At 40.3% G+C, this 12,407-nt stretch overlaps 1 pseudogene; it reads right to left on the bottom strand.

Moving 5' to 3' along the window:
* Nucleotides 1-394: 394 nt before the first annotated feature.
* On the bottom strand, nucleotides 395-10,624 carry LOC103699176 (annotated as a pseudogene).
* Between the last annotated feature and the right edge of the window lie 1,783 nt (nucleotides 10,625-12,407).

Raw genomic sequence — 12,407 nt, 5'->3', positions numbered from 1 at the left:
TTTCCACAACAGTCCTTAGGGGTGCCCTCTTGTCCTCGAAGATTCTATCATTTATGTCCATTCAGATGTGATAAGCCAAATAAGCACAGTGAGACCTTATCTATTTTTTTCCAAATAAATGTTTATCCATTGCGCAACATAGTATGCATATGATACACAATATTTATGTCCAAACTAACAGTTATTTCCATAAGTATAAGATAATCCGAGCATCTGAATGGCCTCATTTCTCCAACTTTCAATAATCCTGGTAAAACAACTAAAATGCTTCCCCTTCCCTGCTTTCAATAAACAATTACAATAGAGAACAACTACAATTGCACGTATGTCCAATTCTTGCAAAGAAATAGATATTAACATGGAATCCGAAATTAAAGTTTGAATCCATAACAAGTGAGAGGATATTAAATCTGAAATTAAAGTTTGAACACGTAACAACCGAGAGGAAATATACTGAGAAAACACACCTCCTATGCAGTAGCAGGGTCAAGATCCATTTAAACATCCCCATGACCCAATATCCGTATTTGTTTCAAAAAATAAAAAAATTAAAAAAACGCAATCATGAATCCCTCATAGTAAAGGTTTTGTCATCTAATGAATTTTACTAAAGAACAGAGATCTGATATCCTTTAAATTTTCTTTACAGGAAAAAGACAATATCACTGAAAAACGAAAATTAATAAGCAACTATTCTGTAAATGTCGACTCGGCAAGATCAATAGCTCTAGCAAGAGCTGCTGCCTTGTTCTCGCACTCTCTTTGCTCATCATGTGGCACGCTATCTGCCACAATACCAGCTCCAGCCTGAAGCTGTGCTACCCATTCCTGGCGCTTGTTCATTTCCTTGTACGAATACATCGTGTCATTGCGGCTCCCTGTTGGAAATACAATTGTCCGGAGAGCAAGGGAAACATCCATATCACCAGAAAATGAGACAGCTCCAAAACCACCACTATATGGTCCGCGCCTTTTGACTTCTAATTGATCAATTAATTCCATGGCTCTGACCTGACTCAAAACAGAAGCAATGTTATAGGTAACAATGGAACAAAATAGGAGAGGAAAAAGCCGTTGTAATTCAGCTGGCGACCACCAGGCAGAAACAGAATGATCCAAATAAAATGCTTGTTGTGCAGAACAGCTTTTTAATGCTGAACAAGAATATAAGAAAGATTAGGAAATATATAGGTTAGGTCATTGGAACATCATTGGATACAGATGAATATATGAGCATCCAATCATTTAATCTTGACGGAATCTGCATGGAGTTAATGCTATAAAGGGCTAGCCAACTAAAAAACTAAAAACATATTAAAGGTCATGAGATATTCATTAAACGGTTATCGCAGTCTACAAGGAGAGTGACTACACTATTTTGATTTACCAGAAGGCACCATAATAGAAGCCACAAGGACCAATTGTTCATAAACTAGTTGACAATAAATATAAAAAATTAAGGCTATGGAAATGGTGAGGCATATCCAACAATAATGTTAATATTGAAAATGATAGTTATGGAAAAGGTCAAGCATAAAACGGAGAAATTAAGGGAAGGCACACTGTCAGCAGGGAAGAGGGTAAGTCTTGGCAAAATTGTAAGGCGGCATTGACAGGAGCCTTATGCATTGGGCTACCCCTATTTATACTCTCGGTTGGGAAGACTTGTTGGTATTAGCTGCAATAGGTTCTTTGCAATGGATGCCTAAAAGACATGTTAATTCATTCTTCAGGAGTAAATGGAATAGATGATTCAATCTGCGAGTACATAGATTGCCATTGCAAAGACATTAAGAAAAAATGGATATGTTGAGGTTAAGTCTACCAAAATACTTGCCAGAAATAACTAATAGGAAAAATAATAATGTAAACAGGAATATAGTATCAAACAGAACCTTTGGAGCTCCGCTGACTGTTCCAACTGGCAATGCAGCTCGTAAAGCATCCCAGCAAGTGAGATGATCAAACAACTCTCCAGTAACCTGCAAAGGTTTATAACAATATGAATATCAAACCACGCTTCTTTGTAGGATCCATTATGAAGGACTGGTTATCAGATTAGGAATCTAGAAAATTGTAACGGTAGTATTAAGAATTGGTGTCAAGCTTGGTTCATCTGTCACACGTCATTTATAAACATGTCATGTAAAGAACTTCACATTCCAAAAGAAAATAATAAGCAATATGTAACTATCTGAATACAGGGGGAAACAAAAATCAATTTCAGGACTTTTAAGCGTGTGTGTGTGTGTGTGTTCATGTGGGCATACACCAGAACAATATATATATAAAAAAAGAAAGAGCTATCAAATCAACAACCCCCCTCCCCAACAAAAAAAAAAGCTTGAAACCACAGAATGCAACTTGTTTGAGCCTTTTGACAAAAAAAAGGGAAAAAACTCAGATATATTGGTATTATAATCAGCGGCCTGTTCAACAAATTGTGGCACGGTTGAAGGTAATCATACTCAAATGACAGCATGTGGGGGTCAAGATTGGTGTTTTTACATTGTTATCATGCTCTTTAACTCTGAACCCAATTCCCAGTGACAACCAAAACCATTCCATCCAGCATGACAGGAAAAAACTTAGAGATTCGTTGCCACCTCCCTTTCTCAGGAAAGAGCAGAAATATAGACATCAGCAGCTGAATCAAGCACTTCAACTTAACTCCAAGGAGCAAAACAAGAAGGCGCTGGATGTTATGTGCAAACAGAAGAGGAATCAGAACTACTTCACTGGCTCACAACCTAGTACAGACGATCATTTGTTTGCATGGTTAGTCACATATAATCACCCATATGAAGAGTTTCCAATTAGACCTAGAGCAAAGCTTAATTTTTCATGAATATACTACACTATTACTGTATCCACACAATGATGAACAAAACATGGAATGATCCAAATGGAAATTAACACTGAAATTTGGGGTAATAGAACAAAATGCAAATGAATCCTTACAGCAGAATATAGCATAGAACACATGCATCCATACAAATATAAATAAAAAATAATAATAAAAGAACATAATAGAATTGCTTTTCCCTTTAATATAGCAATGCAGACCAGTATAGCATTGACACAAAGCATCAGACATGCCTAGAAAGGAGGGGAATAAAGAGGCCAGGAGGTGCATATTATGCATGTTTCATACAAATAGGCAACAAACATCTGCTGACAATTATGTAACTATCTCAATTGAATCAAACCAATAAATACATAAAGCCAATCCGTCCATTGTATATAACAAAACAAGGGCCTGACCGTGGAGCTGATGTGCATCACGTGAGAGTATCTTTCAATATTCATTAGCTTTTCTACCTTTACAGAACCAGGCTTCGAGACCTGTAACAATTGATGTTCAAACATCAGCAAGTAGAAAAAACTACCTTGGAATCTGGAAAGGAAAAATAAACCATAAAAAGTTTGCAATACAAAAATGAATATACACATAAACCATAGGTATTCAGTACATGAAATTACACCATACATAATTGACAGTTATATAGTTAGAGTTACAATATAGAATGATGCAATAGTGAAATGAATTCCATAACAAAGACGATAGCCAACATACCATGCTTCTAGTAAGCCAAATCTCCTTAGACACATAATACTGCATAAATCTACTCTCTACATAACAAAATGCAAAGCCATGATACAGGTCTCTTTAGCACCTTCCTACCTTCCCTGTCATACCCAAGGTGAATAACATATTGGGAACTTCGGCCATTTTGTACCAAATGAAGATTGTTGAGAAGGGGGAGAATGTGAAGAAAAAACATGTTGAAAGAAGTCAAAATTATGTCTTTAAGCTTAGCTCGTTCATGCGAAAGAGAAATAATCAGCTACCTTCCTTGACTGTAATTCATACAACAGAACTGTTGAGGGGAATGCAGCATCAACACAGGCCACAAAGATAGACAACCACGTAAGTAATACAGGCCAACACACTAAACCCCCAGCTCAACAGCAGAATGGATTTTCCAAAATTTTCTCAGATTCTAACACATCAAACATCTAATTCAAACTACATGTAAAATCATAATATGATATTGAATTGCAACAAAATGTACCCTAACTTAGAAATTAGTAAAAAGACACTTAGCAAAATATCAAGAAGAAAAAACAAACCTTTCCACACATCATTCCGCCCCAAATCAACTAGCATAATGTGTTCAGCGCATTGCTTTTCATCATTTAGTAGTTGTTCTTCTAGCAACTTATCCTCCTTGTCTGTCTTGCCTCTTCTAGCAGTGCCAGCAAGTGGTCGGTTGATAATCTTTGTCTGTAAAGAGAAAAGTGGGGATTTTCTTTTATGATAAATACTCTGGAGAACACATTTTGAGTCTCAAAAGTGGCTTTGCATGGAGGTCCATGGACTGTATGCAAATCAGACATGAATAAAAAATGCTGGTGAACACTAAACAGTAGTAACATGAATGTCCAACAACTTTAAGCATCCACGGAAATCCAAATAGATCTCAAATTTGGAAGGCCCAAGTTTGAAAAAAAAAAAAGATTTCAATTAAGACAGTAACACGGGCATATATTTCGTATGTCTTTCTTCATGCTTCACTATTATGTTTCTCATTCAACTTTTTTACCAATTACCATACAAGCTTGGTTTCACTTTTAGTAATTAGCAAGATCTCGGTTTTTTGTTATATACATGAAAATCTATTAAATGAGAACATGTTCCTTATAGTTAAAACTAGCTGCTGAAAGTCATGTTAAAAAGTATATAATGCAAATTAAGTGTTTCTGTCTTTTAAGAAGTTTAAAGTTCAAGAATATCATGGAAGACGGAAGTGTAATCATGGGATTAAGATCTCACACACAAAAAGAAAATATGGAAAGGTCTAGAAATTAGGACAGTAGAATTAATATATTTTACTAACTTCATTTACAAGCCAAAAACTATGTGCCTACATTTTCAAGTTTTCTGACTTTTCTTGATGAGACAATAATCGACAGGATTACAGAATAAATGGAAACGGACTGAACACCAGTTCAGTTTTTTCTGTTTAGTGATAAGAAGGATAGTATACCATAAAGGCTAGGAGTTTTAAAATGATTAAATGGAAGTGAAATAAGTACGGAAATAAGATATGAAGTCATACATGAAGCATGGACATGGATATCATATACAAATAAGAAACAATAAGGATATATCGATATGGCAAACCTTGAAGAAGTAGGATATAATATGGCTAGGATATGTCAACAAATGTATATGTAAAATATACGTAAGAAAGCACTCATAAAGCATAGTAGGCTATCAAAATAATATAGTTCATACTTTGGTCGATATGATCAACCTTTACAAGCTCACAATTTAGTCACCCATCACTTACAGATCCCACTCCATATTTTGTATTTTAAAATTAAATTTACAGACTACAAAACTAACTTATTCAACATTAAAAGGTTAACATTAAAGAATGAAAGCAAATTCCCTTCCCCACCCCACCCCCATATTTGGAGAAATCAACAAAGTATCTCGAGTGTATCCAGGAAAAACAGGATACTTCATACAAGTAATCGACACGTATCCAAGAAGTATACTACAAGTATCAATATCCAGTATTCATGTGATACTGACATGGCATGTGATGAAGTACCCATGCTTCCTAGGAGATCAACTAACATTAGCTTTAGATTTACAAAACAGGAAATCATATAGGAACCATCCATGCAAGACAAAATCTAATTTAATTTCTAATAATTGAAAGCCCATATCAACAACATCTTCACTCAATAAGAGAGAGAAAGTTGAGAAAAGAAGTGGAAAACATCAGTTAGGAATATTCCAAATCCTTAAATATAATAAATGAAATTAAAATACCTTGTTTACACGAGTAAGAATTTCGGGGCTTGATGCTACAAGAATACATCCTCTTGCCTGAAAAAAAAGAATATATATATATATATATATATATAGAGAAGAGAGAGAGAAGAGAGAGAGAGAGAGAAGAATATTTAGAAAAACATGGCATGATGTGGAATATATAAGCCACTCATCAGCAAAGAAACCAAGAAAAAAAAAAGTTGCCAGAGACATGACTCACTTGCAAATAGGCCATATTTGGACTTGGATTCACAATTCTCAATGCTCGATACACTTCAAATGGGTCTGCAAATGTTCGCCTCTCAAATCTCTGGCTCAAGACAATCTGAAAAATATCTCCTGCGAGGATATGTTCTTTTGCCTGAATGACAGCCTTTTTATATTCTTCACTTGTCATGGATGACTTCTTTAATGGAGTACCAAACTGACGAGTATATAATTTCACAGACCCAGCAGTAAGCCTAGGCCTACAAAGAAAAGACACTAAGTTAGAGAGGCAATAAGAACAGTCAGACCTGAAAAAATAAATACAGTATTTGTTACTCACACATCAACATTGTGTACCCTAGACAGCAAAATGCCCAAACGATTCCTCCCATCTTCATAGGCCTTCTCAATGGAAGAGTACTGATCTAGATGCACCCAATGAATAACATATGCTTTCTGAGGTCAAAAGTTATGGTATGGTTAATTATATCACCAAAGCTTAAAAAATATAGAACATTCAAGTGATCAAAGTGGGTAACTCTTCTCATAGCTAGGTTACAATAGTAGAATATAAGCACACGATACAAGGTAAAACTACAGAAAACAATGTCTGCTAATAAACTGAACAAGCAGCTTGTGGTGGATACATGCTGTGAAAAGGGAGAATATGGTTGAGCAAACTAGTTCATGAAAGTGAAGAGACCTTGGAAAGTAGAAAGTGTGTCATTGGCAACATGTCAGAAATATTGACTGCTCATTCCAGATCAGTATTTCTAGAATTTGTACCTTACTAAATCTATCATTAGGATATATAATGCATGCATTCTCAGGAGTTTACCGATGCAAAAAAGCAATAGCATATGATCCCAAATCAAGGTGTTGTAACTTGAAAAAAATAGCAACTGGCTGTACCACTCATACAATCATGTCCCATCTGAGGCAGATGATATTTGTTTGAAGAAATTTAACATTATCTGAGAGCAAGGTTAGGCTTGGGTACGTGTAAGAATCGAAAACAGACATTGATATCTTATTTTCCAAACATCCAATCACATACTATTCATTTGAAAGTTGTCTAGTAACCTAGATCAGAAATATTGATGGCTCATTCCAGATCAGTATTTCTAAAATTTGTACCTTACTAAATCTATCATAATATGATACACGATGCATGCATTCTCAGAAGTTTACCGATGCAAATATGCAATAGCATATGATCCCAAATTAAGGTGCTGTAACTTGAAAAACATAGCACTGGCTGTAGCAATCAATCACGTCTCATCTGAGGCAAGTGATATTTGTTTGCCATGTAAGAAGAAATTTAGCATAATCTGACAGCAGGGTTAGGCATGGGTACATTTAAGAATTGAAATCAACCATTGATATCTTATTTTTTAAAAACATCCAAGCGCATACTATTCAGTTGAAAGTTGTCTAGCAACCTAGATCAGTGGAAAAGCCACACATTTTCTACATGCCTCATCTTCTTCTGTCATCTTTTCCCCCTGGTTTAGCTGGTGCTCATATTGTTATTTACATTATTATATCTTCTTGCATTGCCCATCATATTTTTCTTTCATGGATCTTGCATACGTTAAACTTGGTCTATCAACTATTATTTCCTTTCAGTTGCCACCTGCCCGTTGCTAGACTTTGCTAAGGATCTAGCTCAAATAAAAATAAAGTCTTGCCCTCCCAACTTCCTAATGGACATCCAAATAAAAATGAAGTCTTGCCCTCCCAACTTCCTAATGGACATCCAACGGTTATGAGAATAAGCTGTGGAGGGCATGCCTACCACGTCAACCTCCTAAAAATAGCCCAATGCATTAAAAGATGGACCTAAGAGCTTTTCCACTTCACTTGGAGCGATCAATCGTTCATTAAATTCAGCACCACACATGATAGAATAAGATAATTTCATGCTTAAAAGCTTTTGAAAAGCATATATTTTATCAAAAATCCATTCCGATTAGATGAGGTTAGCTTTATAAATCAAGTTAGAACACATTGAGCTTTGAGAGATGACTCTCAACCAGACAGCAGTGCTGCAAGAAGTGAAGCTAAGTTCCCAATTGAGGTAAATATTGCCAAAGATGAGGGCCTTCCATATTACTTAGAAGTGGAGTTAGCAGGTTAGGAAATCTACATGGCTGGTCATGCATATCAAGCTCATGGAACCAAAGAGCAACCCTCAGGACACTAAATATGGTAGGGTCTACAGAAAGATAAGTGCATGGTTGTTAAGGGAAATGCCTTCATCTTTAAGTCACAAACAATAAGCAAATGAACCAAATTGAAACACAATTCTGCAAATGTATACTTAATATTGATGTAGATTATATAAGCATAAACACTGTGAAGAAGATATTCCAATGATATCCACTTATCTAGGCGATGCCTTTCAAGAATTGTTCCAAACTTTCTCCTAAAGCTTCTTTAACCTTTTTTTTAACTAAAATGGCTGTTATGCTTTTTTTAATAGAATAATATGTTTTCATGTATCAATGGATGTTACCACTGAAGCAAGAATCTAACACATAATTTAACAACTAATATAGAGTCACGTCTAATTTATGCGTGCATCTATTGGTGCATGTGCTTCTTCATCATTAGTTACTTGTAAACAATCAGAGTTGATTATCCTAGTGGTATTTTTTAAATTTATATCAAATTGCCACTTTGATAAAAGATAACATGGAAAAAGGGACGGGCTTGTGATGTGCTAGCATGGTTGATGCCCTAAAACCCAGAGTCATCTTGAAAAGTATCAAAGTAAATTAGAACATGTTACCTAGTGAAGCTTGCATGCAGTTATCAAGGTGAAAAGAAAGATACCTTTTCCACATGATCAAACACTATGACATCATTGTAGAGACCTAAGTGAACGTCAGGAAGGTTTCTATCATCTTCCGGAGCATTGGAGAATGGAAGCTTCTTTGTTTCTACATATCGCATGTGTCGTATGAAAAATATCCCACCCATCCACCTGCCAAGAAAGTTTCACATATAGTTTTTTGAATTTCCAAAACAGTATCTAACATACCTGTGTAATTCATTGCATTTAACTGCCATGGATGAATCATAATTATCAAATATACACAGAATTCAAATGAGAAATCATGATAATTATCCTATAGATATAGAATATTTCATGTCATTTGAAAGAAGAAACATAATAAAGATTCGAAGCTAACATCAATTTCTTTTCTAGGATTTTATCTTGTTTGAGAGGAAATCGAACCACAAGAGCTCATAATACAAACAGCCAATGTCGAACCACAAGAACACAAAGCCTGTTTCAATAGAGTAGCAGATGAAACTAATAAACAAGTGAAAATTCAAGAAATAACACATGATACTGAAGAGATGTGAAACAGAGGAACAAAAGAGATACCACAAAACACATTTGGAAGCTCGTCGATGAGCTGTGGCTTCCAGCCCTCCATGATCTTCCTGGGGATTTGCATGGGATCCTCAACGAACTCCTCCGTTCTCCGCCCTGACTCATGGTCCATAACCGTGACCATGTTTTCCTTGGCCACAATCTCTATGGCCGGCTGCGCTCCCACCACACTGTAACGGCCCTGGCCACCGGATTTGTTCTCTCAGAAAGGGGAATCGAAAAATCGAAAAGATGGAAAGAAATGCATTATTTAGAAAAAGAAAAAGGCAAAGTCGGAAGAACTATGGAAAAGAGAGCTGACCACATTGCTTCCACTGGAGCCTTGCTCCACCGACTCGAAGAGGAAGCTCGGGGCTGCCCGGTCGTCCTCCTTAACGAGACAGCGGTAAGCGAGCACCGGCGTCAGGTGATCGCAGAATATTGTCTGGTAGAGGGGCAGCAAGTTCCCCCTCTTGGCGGCCTCCGTAAACTTGAAGACCTCCTCTTTCTCACCACCTGGAAATGATCATCGGATTAGAATCTCTTTTTCGGATACTTTCTTCCTAATCTTGTTCCAGAGAGATACTACGACTACCTCGGGCGGCGACGGAGGGAGAATAGACGGCGCAGCATCTGGAGGCGGAGGAGGAGGACCGGTGGCTCCGGGGGTAACGGAGGGAGGAGGCCCCACTTGTCCGGGTGCAGGAGAGGGAGACCGGGCGTCGGACGCTTGACGGGGCGGAGCAAGACGGGACGACGAGGGCTTGCATCATGATCGTGGCTGCGATTGCGGGAGGACTCCCCTTCTCACTATCCCAGCAGCAGCAGCAGCAGCAGCAGCGAATCAATCAAATCGGCGGCGGCGGAGAGCGAAAGGAATCGGATGGAGCGAGGCGAGGGGTTGGGCTGATAAAAGAGGACGAGGAGGTTTATAATGGGGATAGAGCATAACAGTAATGGATACTAATAATAATAAGAATAATACGCTGCCATAACTGCAGCGAGCGATATCCTACTCCTCGCTAATATCGGAAATCATTTAATCCAATTTGCTTAATTTGATTTGATGTCGATGAGGGCGGAGAAGGAGCAAAATGGGAAGGGGAGTGGGGAGTGCAGCAGCAGGAAAAGAGATGCTGCGTTCTCTGAACTCGATGGTTACGGGGGCTTCGTCCGCATCCTCTCGATGTTGCGCCGAGGCGGCGGCGGCTGCTAAGACCCATTACATTGAGAAGATACAGCCAACTCGCTTCTCTTTTTTTTTTTTTTTTTTTTCTTTTTCTTTCGCTAAAAAAACCCGCTTCTCCTTCTTTTTTCTTTTCTTTTTTTTTTTCCTGAAAACGGACGCTTCATACAGTACGGGTACAAATACACCCAATAAGATCAAAATACAATACCTCACGGAGTGCCAATGACAGCTCCGCCTCCCCCGACCAGAAGGCATACCCCGAGTGGTGGGCTGCATGGCAGCCACCCAATCGGCTGCCCCATTAGCCTTCCCTGAATACATGCTTGGCCAGAATGCCCCCCCCACTCATCATCACAATATCGCGAATCAAGGATGGCCTGTGCCCTCACCCCCCAATCCTCTCTGAATCCACCGGACGACAGTGGCCGAGTCACCCTCCAAAATAATCGAGCTGGCCCGCAGTACTACCCGCGCATGTCGAAGGCTGCCCAGGCTGCACGCAGCTCTGCTCCTGGAACCGATGTATCAAATAACTGACAGCCACCTGCGGCCACTACCCTGGAATGCGGGCCCCGTATGACAAAGCCTGCACAGCCTCGCGTGCCGCCATCCAAAACCGACCCATCGAAGTTGACCTTGAGGAAGCTCGGGGGTGGGGGCTCCCAGGTGAAAAACACCAACTAAGAAGCTGCCGAAGCAGGGGAACCCCAGGCGTCCCGAGCTGTCAAAGGTCTGTCTGTATGAGGGGCGGGTCTGATCTCCGAGGCCTGTGCTCGAGCAAGCTCTGCCGCAAACCTCGGTGACACCCTGCGCTCACCGAGAGTGCAGGCATTCCTTGCCAGCCAGATCTGAGTGCTGTGCAAGTAACTCTAATGCCCTCCTCGTGGGTCCATAAACTGGCTAACCACTGCCGTATCGCCCTGAGAAACTGTAGCCGCTCACTCCGGGCCCCCTGCGGGATCTCAGCCCACTGCCATGTCGATCTCGCCCATGTACACTGGAAGAGCACGTGGTCCACGGACTCCTCAGCTCCGCACGTCCCGCACTCAGCCGGGACCCCCCAACCTCGCCTACTCAGCTCTGCTCTCGTAGGAAGTCGGTTCCAGAACACCTTCCACAGAAAGAGAGCTACCCTCGGGTGAAGTCCGGACCTCCAAATCCAAGTGCAATCCGGCCCCGGCTCGTACCCTGGCTGAACGATGCGCGTGAGGTCTCCCAGCCTGACTCTGGCCTGGCTCGAGGTGCCCCACACCCTGACATCTGGCCCCCCGCATCCTGGTAACGGGAGGGATCGAATCCTCGCAGCTAGGTGTACCCCGAACAATAGCCTGAGTCTGGCCTCATCCCATACTGCCCCCCCTGGTGCAAGGAGGTCGCACACCCGTAGCCCCTCAACTGCCTCTGTGTCAAACATAGTCGGCCAACAGCTCAGGGACAAGAGTCCACCCATGAGTCACTGGTCACATCAATACTCGGCCGTCGCCAATCAAAACCCTGATGTGTGCTGATACTGACGGCAGGTATCTCCCGATCTCACGCCACATGAAGGAGACTCGGCGACCCCTCTGTGCCACCTCTGAAGCCCCTCGCCATATCTGGCTGCCATCACCTGACTCCAGAGGCCGTGTGGCTCTAATATGAACCGAGCCGCATGCCGAGCGATGAATGCCTCGCGCCTCTCAATAAAGGACTGCACTCCCAGACCACCCTCACTAGTGGGATGGCAAACCTGCTCCCAAGCTACCAGGTGCACTCCGTGACCTCCACCGTATGAC

This window comes from Phoenix dactylifera, chromosome 3 (genome assembly GCF_009389715.1).
Source record: "Phoenix dactylifera cultivar Barhee BC4 chromosome 3, palm_55x_up_171113_PBpolish2nd_filt_p, whole genome shotgun sequence".
Lineage (NCBI taxonomy): Eukaryota > Viridiplantae > Streptophyta > Magnoliopsida > Arecales > Arecaceae > Phoenix > Phoenix dactylifera.
This window is presented reverse-complemented; position numbering and strand designations above follow the sequence as displayed.